Genomic DNA, 16,556 nt, shown 5'->3' on the forward strand with positions numbered 1-16,556 from the left:
ACCTCACATGGCCATCTGATTAAGCTTTGTTAGTTAATCTTCATAAAAAAAATACTGCACTATGGAGACTTGTGTTATTATAAATCAGACTACAATGAGGACACACATATAAACTTGTAAGTATTTTCTGTAAAACTGTTCAGTGTTGTAGAAAGCCACATTTTTACCTTCTTTCTAGTCGTCTCTGAGAGACAGGAAAATCCTCAACACCTTCTAGAGTTATGACTGACAGCTGTGGCTGGTGCAGGGAGCCCTGAGCCAAGCCCCATCACATAACGCATGCCCGACATGTCTATGTCCATCTGGGGTCCTACCCTTCAAACTACTGCACCCCTCGCTCTCTGCCGGCAGAGAGACAAAGGGACAAGAGGAGGAACAGGGTGTGAAGACGGGCCTCTTAGGGCTCGGAGGGAAGCATCCAAAGCCAGCTGGTCTGGCTTTGCGGTAAATCAATGGGCAGAGTGAAACAGAGGCAGCAGAAAGAAGACAAAGAGTTGTAGACAGAACGAAAAGAAGTGATAAAGAAAGTCAAGATTTATAGGGGGAAAGGTGGAGATTGGAACAGCAGGTTCTGTGAAGGCGTGTGTGCAACAACAACAAGCAGGTGAGACACAGCTGTCAGGACAGGTCTTGACTCCTTGGATATGATGGAAATGTGATGCCAATTAACACTATTGTCATTTCAAGATCTCAGGTTTCTACAGGGAATCGAGTGCATCTTTTGTGTGATTATGTGGATTTGAGAAATTATCTTGCTACTTATATACTGTATGTCAACAATTTCCATCAGGATAAATAAAGTTCTATCTATTCTTATGTGATCTGTAGCCTCATATTCAGGGGAGCCATAACGAGCTGATGTAAATCTCTACCTTAGTGTTGGCTGCATTTGTGCTAACATCACTGTTTTTTGTTGCTGGCATCACTTTGGGAAGACGGGGCGGGTGGGGGTGTACGTCGACACAAAAGTGCTGCTAAAGGAGATGCTGAGAGCAATTTGGATCCACACTGTTGTCAGTTGGCATCAGCCTGAATTCACTAAGAACCACTACACAGCAGAAACTTTACTGACTGAAAACACTCCGAAAAAACAGCTGGGGACTGTTTCTGTCTGAGTCTTTGTGTCACGACAGTTGTTACTCTCTAATGCAGAGGAAAGAGGAGAGAAACACGCACGTGCAAGACAGTAAAAAGTGAACAACTGCAGTCAGTAGATTCGTCAGGTTTTACCACTTTTATGTCATGCAGTTTTGCTACAGGGCTTTCACTTGTGGACCAAATACTCTCAGAAACAAATTGTGCTGACTTATTAACATACTACACTCACGTGATTTTGGAGCAGTTCTAATATGAAAATGTGAGTGAGTGCCAAGTTGAGAAAGAGCAGATTTTTGGACATTAAGATGAACCCTGATTCCAAATAAGGTGGGAGGCTGTAAAAACAGAATGCAATTATTTGCAACTGAATTTACTGACAATGATTTGACAAAATGTGTTACAGAGCCCATGTACTAACATCCTTTATACAATCATGTGTTCACAAAGAGGTGAACTCGCTCCATCCTCACTTGTGAACGACTGAGCCTTTCCAGGATGCTCCTTTCGTACCCAATCATGATACTATCACCTGTTACCAATCAACCTGTTAACCTGTGGAAAGATCTAAAGAGGAGTTTTGAAGCGTACCACAACTTTCCCAGTCTTTTGTTGCTCCTGTCCCAATTTGTTTGCAATGTGTTGCTGCATCGAATTCAGAATAAGCAGATATTTATAAAAACCAATGAAGTTGATGACGTAAAACATAAAACATATTGTCTTTGTACTGTTTTCAATTGAGTATATGCCAAAAAAAAAGATTAGCAAATGATCACTTCCTGTTGTATTTATGTTTTACACAGTGTCTCAGTATTTTCGGAATCAGGGTTGTACATGCATGGAGGTCTGGGACAGGGGCATAGGTGTAAAGACAAGCTAGCATCTCTCTAGGTTGCATTTAGAAATCAGTGCTTTAGCGGTACATTCTGCGTTGGTTCATTTTGTACCATATAATCGTCTGAGGGTTCCACATGCTTTGTTTTACCGTGAGATGAGAATTTTAACCACCCACATAATAAAGGAAATTAATCTGGCACAATTGTATTACAGTATAATTATCATATGGAGTACAGTTCGGATAAAAAATGTGCCTGTATATTCTGACTTGATTCCAAAACTCTTACTTGGTGGTGAGGAATATACCATATCTATCTATCTATCTATCTATCTATCTATCTATCTATCTATCTATCTATCTATCTATCTATCTATCTATCTATCTATCTAAGAAATAACATTCTTTACATGTAGCTGCAATGTTATGGCACAAATATAAAGGACTGGTGTATGTGTGATAAGCAGAAGGGAGTACCATTGTGTAAATGAAGCATTACTGTAAGACTGTAAGAATGTAAACTACAAAAATGGTTTCCTGTTGGTTTAACATTTAATCTACATCTCTACTGGTCTGTTAAAACCTGGCAGGTTTGCATGGAGATTGCAGCATAAAGCAAAAGTGGACTGAGGCTCAAGCAAACTGCAGGAAGAGCCAGCCCAAGTCGCCTCATGTGGCCATAAAGAACGCCCTCATTTAACCTGAACTGGTGCATGGCCAAGACCAAGAGCAGGATAATGCAGTTTTAGTCTGCATTATCTGAACATCAAGCAATCAGTAAATTGAAGTTTGTTGTTACAAACTACGACTAAGTAATATATAAAATAATAAATATAAACTAAGTAGTGCATGAACTGTGTTAAAGGCCATTAAGGACAAGTTGTGACTCCTTGGCCTTGAGCCCTAACGAAACAGGAGGGATGAGGAGGACGAGACATGGCCTTTTCCTTTGGGACTGGGACTAACTGGTGAAAAAGCAGCACAATACACTTGGGACCAGGCTATACTAGACTGATACAAATGAGCTACATACAGCAGCAGCCATACTTTGTGAAAACCCATTTCCTTCATTAGTGAGCATGCAGTATGGAACAATAAAACAGGATGCAATTAGAGGAGGCTGTGTAAATAATTACACAATGTTTTACTTTTCAGCCAGGGTTTAATGCTGCCGTCAAATCATCGATTGTGATGCACCAGATTGCTTTGACTGCTGTTTCTAAAACACAGAAAGAGTTGTGGCATATTCAGACTTAAAGTGAATTAGTGTGGTGACTCTATGTCGCTGACATTTCCAAATGACACTTGAAGTAATCAGTAATGTGTCTATGAAGTCCTGTGACCTAAAAGATAAAGTCATATGATATCGAAGCGGTCATTCAAAAGCAACACGCTGCGCCTTTACTAGCAGAGGCCTAATGTGTGAAACTTGTGCAGCTTGTATAACTTCATGTGATTTCTCTTAAACTCAACCAGTGGCAGAAGCAAAGGAATCAGATCCTTTATTTAAGCACAAGTAGGAAAATCACAATAGTTAAAAGTTAAAAAATAGTTAATTACAAGTAAAAGTCCTGCATTTAGAATTGTATTTAAGTAGCCATTAGAATTATTAGAAAAAGTTATTAAAAGTTATTAAAAGTAAAAGTAGTCATCAAGGAGACAGAATGACACCTGTTAGTGTCATTTTTAGTGTGTATGCATCGTTTTGATATTGTAATTGGTTTATTTTGTACAAAAACAAAAATTATGGTCTTATATATGCATACAAACTCTTAATCTGTAGTAACTATAGCTGTCATGTAAAAGTGTAATACAGAGTATGAAGTAGCAGAAAAAGAATAAAACTCGAGTAAATTTTATACTTGAGTACTTTCCAACACTTTAATCAAGCCCTGTGTGAGACAGCTACCTTTGTGAACTTGTACTACATTTCTTCATAACAGGCGCGCATGTGCAGTTACCCTGTATCAACCTGGCCGAACGTCTACCCCATTCACATTAAACACATAATTGAAACAGTAGATGATAGTTGTGCTGAATTTGCTATCGCACCTGCTTCCAAAAGCCAGTGAAAAAGGATTTTAAAAAGCAGAACGGTGGGCCACACACCACACCTCCTCTGATCCTGCACATACACGTGACAAGCTCAGATGCGAGTCAAAACACGTCCCGCCCCCCTCCTGTGATTGGCTGCTCAACAGACGCTGCAGATTCTCATTGGCTGCGGGCGGTGTCCTTTCCACTAAATTCCATTGCTGTTGTCTTAGCGATATGACGTCAAATGTGCCTAATGTGATGAGGCTGAGTAATTTGGGGAAAATGTTTGTCCAAATTTAAGGCGAAAACAGGCTGTACTTCAGTTTCTGAGAGTTGTACGTTTTGTTCGTTGTTCTTGCTCGTTGTCAGGAATGCTAAAGTTTCCCTAAGTTTAGCCTGCTAGTGACTCTTCTTCAGGGCTGTTTGGAGCTATTGTAATGATTATGACAGGAATCAAACAAAAGAAATGTGTTCAAAAACACACAACACACGTATAGACACACAAACAATAAATAAATAAATAAATCTAGTAGTAATCGATAAAGTAAAGCGTTACTTTTACATTTGCGGAATTAATTTACTTTTACTACTTGTGCTGGTGTGTGTGTGTGTGTGTGCGTGTGTGAGAAAGAGAGAGAGAGAGCGAGAGAGAGAGACAGAGAGAGAGAGAGAGAGACAGAGAGAGAGAGAGGCAGCTCGTCAGATAAGGGGAGGAGTCTCTCACTGACAAGAGGGAGACTGGCTTTTCGGAGTTTGTCAGCTCCCCCTAAAATAGCAGTCAGCGCGTAAATGTGAACTGAAATTACGTTTATCCACTGGAGCCACCGATATAGAGTGTCTATACACGGCGACTGACTTGGGAGTAAAGGTGAGTAACGGAAATAGAAACAATGTTGTGGAGTGTGGCGGCGGAGCTGCAGCGGCAGTGAGTGAGAGCGGAGCGGCGCAAGAGGGAGACGTAGAGTGGGTTTGGGAGACATTAACTGTTAGCTTATATCTTTCTATCTCTCCGTCTATCTTCTCCGGGGTACGCGCCGAACAGGAGGCGCGGGGTGTAAAAGCCGCGCCGTGTCGCTTCGCATCAGTCGTGTCACGCTGTCAGTGAGGTTTTGACGCCATAAAAACGCCTCAGTGTCTGTTTTTAAAGGGTGCAGCTAGACGCGCGCGCTGTTGATACCAGTCAATCGCGAGAAACTTTTACAGGATTCATCGCGAACGCCGGGAATAAGCGTCACCGTGCGTCCTCCAAGACGCTCCTTTTCCCGAAGTATGACTCTTCAAACTCCCTCGCAGTCCACCGTGGGATCCAAAGTGTCGCGCGTTAAACTGCACTTTGTAAAACAGGAGCGTCGTTTGGCCAAAATAGCAATTAGTGTGTGTACAATAACAACGCCGTTGAGCCGTCGCAACAAGCTACAATTCACACAGCAAATATCCCGGTGATAGAAGTTGAGCTCTGATATTGACTTTACAGCAAAGTATATGTTTGCACATTATGCAACTTCTACAAGAAACGTTTCCCAACCTACTTTGAAATATGGAGTCAATCATTATGTGGTATATTTTGAGTTTTGGACATGGGTTGCCAGGTTTGATCACTGCTTGACGTTAGTGGCACTGAAATGTAGATGGTGCTGGTCAGCTCGTGCACGATGACATCACTGCACTTGCTTATTTCCATAGATGTTGTCAACAGTGTTGTCCGTGTACCTACAACACACTTTTAGCTATTTAACATGAGGAAACTACTAGTTGCATGACATCAAGCACAAGCAAACTTTGTTTGCCACATTTGCCATATAGAGTGATTCAGGTTCTTATATCTGATAGAATATTTCCTCACTTTCACCCACTTAGTCGTTACTTTATTGGAGAGCGATGACTGGGGTTAAAGCTGAAATCAGCTCAGGTGAAATGACCCAATCAGGTGAATCAATGTGACACGTTTTGGAGATAATAGTTGTCCTGGTAGACTTCTCACTACATAAGAAAATCCCACTCTTTTAGGGGGGATTTAAAGTGACAGGCTGTGGGATTGCGCACAGTAATTTTCAGATACGCTGTATTGGCAGTTTGGTAACGGAGAGGTGAGGTGAGAGGGGATCTCTGCTGTCTGGTGGTTTTTTGAATCTCCGTTACTCTTATGACCTTAACCTCTCGCCAGATTGGGCAATGGCCAACAGTAGCCTGACCTTCTCAAATGTTTCTGGTGTATGTCTACGTCAAACATGTCTCATTAATATTGTTCAAAAAGGGTAGTTTTTTATTTGTTCATAACAGAAAATACTGTTATCATAGTCCACAGCTTTTTCCACTAGTTAATATTGGTGGAAATGTAGTCTTTGGAAAAGTTTCGGTTGCAGCTTGCAAAGTGTGTTTTGTGTTATTTGATGGATAAAATCCAGTATATATGTTTTAGATCAGCAAATTCTGTGACTGTATTGTTTTTTTACTTCCATTTAAGTGTGACTACTTTGCCTTCAGTCCAATAGTAAATATTTTACTACTTTCAGTTTATCCCTCATTCTTCAGGTCAAACCAGTGATAGATTTAATTGTTTAAGGAATTCTTCAGGGGCTTGAGTTGTTGCAGCAGTGTTAGAGCATACTTGTACTTTTCACTGTTATAGCCGTTCGAACGGCATGTACATTACCATACCAGCTGGTTGCCAGCGATTTCCAAAGCAAAGCAGTAAAGCACCCTCCAATCTGTAGTCATTAGCTTCTGTGCTGCCCCAGGCCTCGCCAGTAATGGGCCTTGTTGCTCATGATCCACATCACGTGAGCTCTTATGTCTAATGTGTGGATGAGGGATTCTTTTCAACGCCGCTGAAATGAATATCATTTTAACAATTCATGTTGCATATTAGTCAACGGAATGAATATGATGTCAGTGAAGGCCCAGATAAAGCCATCGTGAATGTCTTTTCTTTCGTGCATGTGGTGAACTGTTGCTCTAACCTCAGAGACCCACAAACGTCCTACCTTTACTAACACACACTCAGATGTTTGATCATATATCTGTTAGATTCCACTCCATATCATTCAGTCAACGATCTGATGACGGGTGGATGCTATTCCACTGTGACTACCACTGTTTATTAAATGTTTTCGCCTTGTTACATGCTATGTTTGTGTGCCCCTGCATGTCTCTGTAAATGTGCGCGAGTGCGTGTTAGTCTCAGCACGAGTTCTCGGTGGAAAGGGAGGAATGAGAGGTGGTGACGGTGTGAGGAACGGGCAGCTGCAGCATCTTTTGCTGCACTCCTCATCCCACTTCAATCTCAGTGTCTCAGCTTCTCCTTCCAGGAGAAATGTGGAGTGTGTGGGCGAGTCGGATCTGCAATTAATGCTGGTTGTCAGAAAGAGAATGCTGGCGTTTACACGACGCCTCTGAATCACTGAGTGAAAGTCTTTCTCCTCCACTCTCCTCCTCCCAGGACATTTTTCCAAGGAGGACAAAAACACCAGAAAGCTGAAAGCCAAGGATGTGCTGAATGAAAAATATGAGATAGAGGCTGAACATTCTCGGTCCAATAAAGAGGATAGTGTTTCTTTGATTGTTTGGTAAGCCAAGATGTTCTTTTGTACTGCAAATTTAGCTAGAACATTACAGCAATTATGGATATCACCATTGTTTTATTATTTTTTTAATAATTTTTTGACGTGTTGTGAATATATATTTTTTGCTTTATGTGAATATTATTATTTGTAACATTGCATTGGCATCCATACAAAGCTGGTTGAGCTTTAAGTAAAGTTGAGTTTTCTGGCAAAGAGTATTGAACATTAAATACAGTTTCTTGGTTGGGTTGGTTGTTGAAACTGGCTATAACAAGGCACAGAAACAAAAGGAGGTTTCCCTAAGTTCACAGACAAATGCATTGAGGTAATTGGGAAAAGTTCTTTTTCTCTCAAATTAATAATTTTATTTTCTTTTTGTCTTTGCTTTACTGTAACTATTCTATGTGTTCATTTCGACTAACAAACATATCTTAGTAACATGATTCATTGTTTATTGGAGATCTATCATCAATATGGAGATTCCAGCGTTTTCCTGTGAGACCTGGAGGTTGGATGCAGAATTTTGAGCCTGGCAGATAATGTTTTAGACCCCAGTTAACTGTAGACCGCCTGCTGTCGACTAAAGAGAAAAGACTTGTACTGCTTTGTTTTTTGAAAACAAATAGCTGGTCATTGTTTTATGCCAAACTACCAATAAGACTATACATTTCAAGTGGCAAAAATCTATAGTTGAATTTCAAGTCAAGAAACATGCTTTTTTAATTGATTTTTGTCTTTCTGAGTGTGGTTAATGCTAACTAGGTCACAGTCGGACCTTTGATTAACACCGCTATGCTGGTGGGTTCAGTTCCTGTGCCCTCTCTTTGTGTGGTGTTTGCGTGTGCTGCTTGTATTGGACAGGAGGTTCATGTGCTGTGATCATGAGGCATTGGTCCGGATGTGAACTGGCACTGGGTGTCAGACATCAACTTGCTAAATACTACTTGATATTTACATGGAGTGGTTGAGTCCAAGGAAGTTATATTTCATCATTAAAATACAGTGCATACATTTAAGTAATAAATAATAGTAAAAAATACCATTGACTGCTAGAAAAAGACACAGCTGCCCTGCTGAGAATCTCCAGTGTTGTTTAGGCTCTCTAATAGCTTCATGTAAGCTCAGAGGGGGAATGTATTACTCGCTGAGGCACTGTTTGTATAGCAAGACAGCTCACAGTGACCTTTCAACTGTCCTGCCCTTGACTGAGACCTCTGGTGGTAAGCCACCTCGTTTGGCACACTCAGCACATGTGCTGCTGAGCAGGGCAGAGCAGCTTAAGGCCGCGCCGTCTTTTCCTGTCTCCCGTGCGCTACCAAACGAGGCCTGACCGGAGGTCTCCTCACCTCTTCAAGCTGGACCACACAGGAGAAGCAGCAGGAAGATCCTCAAGCAGAGCCGCACTCTAAATCTGCTGTTAATCTGCTTTCCGCCACTATGATCCTAGTCTGTCTCTCACTTCACATCCATACCGTTCGCCGACTGTGACTCTGAATACAAACAAACAGACACATGGTGTTATGTAGCTGCTGTAGTATCATAAAATAACACCATAGTTACTTTCTATCTAGCATATAGCCAGTAATTGTGTTTTAACCTTATTTTCATCTTCACCATACATCTTTTCTTGCTTTATGCACTGTGTTCAAGCCACATTATCTAATGAGCAGCAAGAGTAGTACATGCACACATGATGTGGTTTGGGAGGGTGAAGGCTGTGGAAGCATGTGGTGGAGCAAGGGTGATGACTTTGAGAAGTCAAGTCATTTAGCACCTTTCTGAGATGCCTCCTCCACCTTCTTTGGCTTTCTGGAGTGCAAGAAAAACCACAGTATCACACTGCATCATCTCAAAAGTGAGTGGGCTCACACTCAGAGGACACATAACCCAAACGTGTGTGTCTTGTGGTTTGGTTAGTCATTATTTTTTTAGCTTGTTTTCCTTTTGTTAGCATGAAGAAGACATTTGCCTGCATGTAGATGGTGGCTGTGTTGCCGCACAACACTGTGGCGATATTATTAAGTTGAATCATGTATAGAGCAAAACTGATAGTTGAAAAGGAAGTTAAGAAAGACATCTCTTTGCTGAGTTGCATTTTAACTGAATTTTAATGAGACTGGTGAAATGAAAAAAACATAAATCAAAGGAATATATTATAATCTAATTTACTAGATCAAAAGATCCCCCATGATTGCTAATATACCCCACTGTATTGAATTCCTGATGTTCTACTGTAGATCTTAAAAAGCATCTCTCACTGGAGATTTAACTTCTCTAGCTTTGTGTGGAGTCGATTAAGTAGAAGCATCGCACGCAGTCAAACAATTGAATTATGTGCAAAGTAAACTTTCTTCAAAGTCTGGCAAGCCGTGTGTGATGAAGCTGTTTATTCTGTGTTTTTACTGTGCGCTAAAATTGGCAATTTAAAACATCAGTTACAGCCTTTATATCACCATTTAATCCAGCCTGCCATTATGTTACCCAAGACAGCAAGATGTAGAAGCCATGGAGAAGTGTTTATCAATGGCTGACATAGTAAATACAGCTGTGAGACCTGGTGTCACCGCTCCGGCGGCAAGCACATTAACTAAAAGTCCAGTAGCTGCTGGAAGGAAGGCTTGGATCTCCTGCAGCTGGACCGGCCCAGTGGCCTCCTGAGCTGCAGGAAGGAGGCCTGGCCTGCGATATCGTTGTTTTTCATGTTTGTCTGAGAAGCCCTGTGAACCAGGACAGCTGGGGAGGATGCGATTCCTCCCATTATTCTGCAGCGCACACCAGCCATATGAACGGGGAAGGGAAGTGACCCAGCCCCCTCTCCCCCCTGGAAGCTGCTCCAGTCCACCGCAGGGCTCTGACTTGTAGTTCAAAGTTGTCTTCCTCTCTGCTGTCGGGGCCGAGCTCTGGCAGCGTGAGCACTGCAACGCCTCGCGCGCGTTCTTTTTGGCCAGAGCACGAGTTTCCAAACTGTTAAACGTTGGATCGAGATTCAGTGTGCTGCATTTATGTTGCGTGTGCAGATTCAGCATGATAAGAATGTCTTTAGGGTCACATATCATCTGTAGGCTTTTACAGTCACAGACGGCGTCCTAAACTCACTGTGGCAGACCATATTTGTCATTGTACAATTTTGAATTAAAACATTGAAAGTCTTTTAAAATCAAGGGCATTCAGAATGTGTTGTCATTGCATCTCCAGTCTCTAGATCCCAGCTCTGTATAGTGTGACTGTGATTGTGAGTGAGGTGTTGAGTCTGCCCGCTGTTTGTGCGTCTGCCCGTCTGTCCTCTCCCTTTCTCCCAGTCCACTTTCCATCTGTGTGCTGTGGGCTGCAAATCTAGTTGAAAATGGTGTAGTGTTTCCACCAGTGAGTGGTTGCCAGCCTGTATTCATGTCAGACTATGTTGTTCTTGATTTTGTTTTCCTCTTCCCCTCAACCTCTGTCGCTGGTCCAACTGCCAGGGGTGTGCAGAACGTATATGGGGGTTGGGGGGGGTGGGGGGGGGGGGGGTGGCATCCATCATCAGCCGCTGGCCCTGGGACTCTGGACCAGAGGCTATCAGCGAACAGTTTTAAAAGATTCCTGGAGAGGCGAGCAGCAGCGGGCCTGTGGGGGTCTCTCTCTCTCTCTCTCTCTCTCTCTCTCTCTTTCCCTTTCTCTGTCTGTCTCCCTCTCTCTCTATCACACAGTTTGCACACAGTGTTCAAGTGACAGCTAGCACACATCATCTGATTTGGGAGAAACTGTGGGTTGTAGCTGCAGAAATACCCTTTAGATTGTTTGCTCAGTGAATCCTGTTCAGTGATGTCAGGAGGTTTTCAAATTGAGATAGACATGAGAGGAAATCTTTCAGGTTCAAGTCAAGTAAACTCCTGTTTACTGTTAAGACACATCATTCACAAAGCAGAGTCAGATTATTCAAATCGAGATCTGTCTCTCAGTGGGACAATACAGAAACCGAATAACACAAAACCCCACGGCAGACATTCACAAAACCAGATTGTATACATTTTCCTGCCACTTCTAGCCAGTATGTGTCATGCTATGTTTTCAGAAATGGATGAGCAGTTGTTTTATTTGAAATGTTTTACATGAAATGAAATGTTTGAAAGACAGCCCCCTGTGAGATCATTAAAAGACTAATTGTGGAACATAAAATTGTAAGAAAAGGAAAGGGGAAAAAAAAAAATCAATGCTACTTTAGCTAGCCCCTTCCACTGTTGTTATGACTCATGGCCATCCTCACTGCTCAGATTGCATAAACCTTTTATGTAATGGAACACTGTGGGAAAGAGGCATCGAGTGGAAGATAAAAATGGGAAGAGAAAATCAAATATTTATTCTGAGCTTTTTAATTTTTTTTTCCATTAAAGGAAGACATTCTCTGAAGTCGGACAGTAACTATAATCCTAAACAATATGGACCACATGTATGTGTACGGAAAACTGTTGTCTTTCTGCAGCGCTCGCTATTTATTTAGTTAAATCTGCCTGCTGATCGTCAAACACCAGGGGAGAATTGAATGTCTGGAATCTCAGTGTCTAATCTGGATCCACAGTGTTTCCAGAGATGTGTTGAGATCGGGTAAATGTGCCGCTGCTGAGACACATTATGCATGACGTCCCTAATATCCTTACACTGTGGATTCCCCCTGGAGGAAGATCTTGGTTCATCTTTGCTGTTTACCATTTCTGAGTTGCGGTCTGTGCAACATCAAAAGGCTTCCATGGCACTTAACACAGCTCGTAGGGTTCCTGGGAGGGTGGGGGACTGTTACTCCCTATGGTGTTGGCATTATTATTGTTCCCTGGCGAGAAGTCCATCTGATGATAGACAACCATGCAAATGGACGCATGCCATCGCGCCACATCCGACCACAGTCTCACACTGTAATGCTATGCAAATATATAAACCTCTAGGACCATGCATGAATTAACTCTACTGTATTTTTGTTTGTGTGTCTGTGTGCAAGTGTGAGAGACAACAGAAAGAGATATAAGGTTTTCTTACAAATATTTGCTCCACCAGCTTAGAGCAATTTATCTCTCTCCCTCACTCACACACGTACACAAAATAATGAAATAATGAAAATTAAACTCACTCAGATGTGTGACAGTATCAGCAGGAGCAAAGTGTGACACAGGAAGTGTTCATCCACAGAGAGTGCTGAATACCGATGTTGTGCCATGTCAAGACATTGACTTGTTAAAGTGACATACTGTCATGAGGAATATTGGTGATGGAGGGCTTTTGCTCAGAGACATAGTTTGTTAAACCAGCAGTGTTAATAGGAAGTGAGTAGTTAGCCATTAGTCTTGTCAGTTGCATTTTACAGCTATGGCATGACATGCTGTAGATTGGCTGATTAGAGATTATTTGTAAGGGTCAAGAGGTTAACCTAATAGAGAAGTTTCTCAAGTCACAATGACGCTTTGCTCGGTGCTACTATGAGAATTACTGTAGCATTAACAGTCTGAAACGCTATCAGGATACTGGCGTCAGATTGTACCTCTCGTGTATCACCAGTACGTTTGAGTCACAGAGCTAAGCATCTGAGTTTCTTGAAAAGAAATAACCTGGCTATCTTTGAAGAATGCTGGAGGTCTTTTAACAGCACTTAAAGTTGTTCTAAAGGTATTTCCACAATCCTCGAACTCTCTGCTGCACAATAAAAACAGTTTGTTTTTTTTAACCCGTTTTCTCAAATTGCAGCTATGTTTCCTAATCCGGGAAGGTTTAAATGACTTATGCATTTGCTATTTATGTATAATACTATCAAAATTTTAACCAAATATTCTGTATGAAAATATAGAATATTGGAAAGAAACATCAATATGTATGATTAAAAAATGACTGCGCAAGGATTGATGTCATTTCCAGCTGCCACATTTGTTTGAATTTGAAAAAAGAGGTGTTAAAAATTAAAAATAGCTTCTGTCGTGGGGCGGATGTATGATTTTCTCTGAATTGTGTAAATAAGAGTTGTTAAACAACCTTCTGATTATGGCTGGGTGATTATTTTTCTGAAAACTGGGATACTTAGCTCCTTGACTCAAATGCAACGGAAATACTTTAGAGGCACAAACGAGGGCTGGTAGGACACTATAGCAGTTGCACTGTACGTCTATGATATCTCAGTATCTCAGTCGTCAAGCGCATTCATTTTTAATGAGACATAATTCATCACCCTACACTTGCATCAAGGAAGTGATCATCATTTTCTTTGTTCATAAAAGTTTTACTCAAATATGCGTCAAGGGATTTACCTTGAGGAGGAGAGAAGCTTTTCTACATGAAATGGATATAACTGTTAGGAGAGGGTCATCTCTTTATCCTTGAGAAACTGAGAATCCATTCATTGGCTGGGCTCGAAAACCTGACTGACGCAAATGGATCATTGGGAATAGAAGTGTCCCAGCAGTAATTATGTTACAACGCCGCTGCCGCACACTACCACAGAGGTGGGATGGGATGGGATGGGCGCGGGGTGCTTCTTTTACTCTTGTTTCCCTTACATCTTTCCACATAGTTAACACAGTCATACTGTCCTCTCTCCCCCACTCTCTGTCTGACCCTCCCACCCCACCGCTTCCCCACCTCTCTCTCTTGTTTTCTTTCTGTCTCTTTTTCATGCGCACACCTGCTATCAGACCCAAACACACGCAAAGTGCAGTGGAAAGTTTCTGACTAACATTCATCCTGCTCCGCTGCGCTGTTATGTCTCGTCCCTGTGTCGAATGACTCTTAAAGTAAGGGAAAAGTTGCTTGCTGATCATGTCACCTATTTGTCACTGTTGTCTTCCTGGCCTCCAGATCCCCGCTGCTTGCGCCTTGAAGCTAAGGCAAAAACGTCTGTCTCATTTTTTCCCCTGCTATCCAGGGCTCTGTGGCACTAAGTCAGTTAAAAAAGAGACATGAAATTAATGTAATGTCAATGGCATTTTCTCATGAAACCCCAAGGCACTTAGTCAAAGTCACCTTGCATAGTCCTCTCATCCCCTGACAGTACTGTGAGAGTGAGATGGAGGATGCCTGTCTGGTAATACTGTCAGGATATGATGTCCTTTGGTTATTGGTTGTTATATCCACTCATCGTCATTCAGATTTTGCAGATGAGATACATGTCCGGTTTTCATCTGAAGAGCGACATCGTTTCCGTTCAGTCGGCTGTGTACCATGTCCTACAATGAAACATTTCTCAGCGAGAGCAGGTTCATCCTGTGGGGTTTTCCTTCCTTTTGATGTCATTTTGGAGGTGATAAGTAGCTTTCCGTCTCCTGGTCCCCGTCTTACGGCACCATCCCCCAGCCCAAGCAAGGTGCTAGCAGCACGGAGGATTGTTTGAACTTGCATTGATCCAATGTGGGATTACAGCTGGGTCATCGGAGAGTTGGACTGAGCTACCAGTCATCAGGGCAGATTAACCACTTGCTGTCTGCTTGGCTGCCATTTTAGTTCAGGCTCTCACTGCTGGCTTTGTGGCTGTCCCTACTGTGCAGGTCACTGTCTCATTTGAACAATGCATTTTTATGTCTTACTCAATTGAGTCAGACTGATTTAATATGTAGAGGACAACATGCTACATGAAATTAGACAAGAAAGATGCTTGACAACCCTTCTTGCATAGCTTTAAATCTAACATTTATTTAATCTTAATTTTACAATTTCAAGATTTTACAGGCCTCTTTTTGTACGTATACAGCGTGTATTTGGTTTTCTTTTAACACCCTCAAGGTATTCATTTCAAAATCATTTAACCCTCTCCTTAAAATGTTATTTAACTCATTCTCCAGTAAGAGAAAAGTCACCCCAAGCAATGCTTTACAGAGGAAGGGGAAGTGCTGCACAAAGTCCATGGTTTGCAGACTGCCCCACCTCTCGCTACATTTCTCAAAGCCTCCTTTTTCACTTTTTTGTTCGCATGCCCTTGCGATAGCTCTTATTAATTATATCTCATTAGTTGCCTTGGAAACTGAGGTGAGGGAATGTATAACATGAGTTCAAAGAAAGTAGGAAAGAAAAAGAGAAAGAAAGAAATTATGAGAAAAAGCAAGCAAGAAAGAGAGAAAGAAAGAGGGGGGGGGGGGGTTGAAAAGAGGGGATGGAGGAAGTGGTTGTTGAGGGATCAGCCGTGTGTCAGATTAGCATCAGGAGACATTAACACTAGTGATGCTGCTGGGGCCACAATCCTGCCTTTCACTGCTGGAGAGGGAGATAAGCGCACTCTCACAAAAGGGAAAAGGGAGAGAGCGTGAGAGGGCTGGCTTGCCTCCACTCCCCCCAGGCCAACAGCCCCATTTACAGGTATAGCACCTCCAGATGAAAGCAAGAACAAAGAGGTGGATGTTCATTTCCTACCGTGCTGGTGTCAAGGCTCCATTGAAACAAATCGGTAAAACTGAGGATTTAGGCGCTTCGCTTTATGTCTTCAGTCTGCCAGAAGCTAGTCACATCTGAGCCACAGTGTTGACACTTTGAGTTCGATACACTTTGGAACGCCGTCATGGATTATTTCACTGAATCCCCATATCAATGCACATCAGATTACACGCATGAGGGTTTTTTTCCAGTACTGTTGCTAAAACGGTACTTTTAAAATGATACTGGTGTCTGAATGGTGCCTGAAACGATACTTTTAACAACAAAAAAAGACGCAGAAGCATTAAACAACATTACTAAGGCAAATTAGAACTTGAAATTGAGCAATGTATTAACTGTTAACTCTTTATAGTATACTTAAATATATAAATATGAATAAATACAAAACAACTAATCTACATAAAAAAATCACATAATAAATATAACCTAACCCAACAACAGTAATTTAAAGCTAAGTAACAGTTGCAATATTAAACAGCAAAATACTCCAATGTCAAACTTCAAACTTTGAAATACTCTTACACATATTTTCCTTATTAAACAGAAAAATACAGCTGTATGCTTCTGAATCTGTCTTTCACTAAAGACTAACGCAGCTTAATTGCCAAGTTAACTCATCATAAAACACACTTCATTCAAACCGTGCTGTT

At 41.7% G+C, this 16,556-nt stretch overlaps 1 protein-coding gene across 6 annotated transcripts in view; it reads left to right on the forward strand.

Moving 5' to 3' along the window:
* The first annotated feature begins 550 nt into the window (after positions 1-550).
* The window catches only part of mef2aa (myocyte enhancer factor 2aa), a 66,012-nt gene continuing 50,006 nt past the window's right edge, over positions 551-16,556 (forward strand). For 4 of the 6 annotated variants that reach the window (XM_041938172.1, XM_041938174.1, XM_041938169.1 and 1 more), the window contains exon 1: positions 4,694-4,835. The gene's annotated coding sequence lies outside the window, so the exon portion shown is untranslated. Of the gene's footprint in view, positions 605-4,693; positions 4,836-7,416; positions 7,534-16,556 lie in introns of those variants that run through there. The other 2 variants (XM_041938170.1, XM_041938171.1) reach the window with 2 other exon arrangements.

This window comes from Chelmon rostratus, chromosome 6 (assembly GCF_017976325.1).
Source record: "Chelmon rostratus isolate fCheRos1 chromosome 6, fCheRos1.pri, whole genome shotgun sequence".
In the NCBI taxonomy this organism is placed as follows: domain Eukaryota; kingdom Metazoa; phylum Chordata; class Actinopteri; order Chaetodontiformes; family Chaetodontidae; genus Chelmon; species Chelmon rostratus.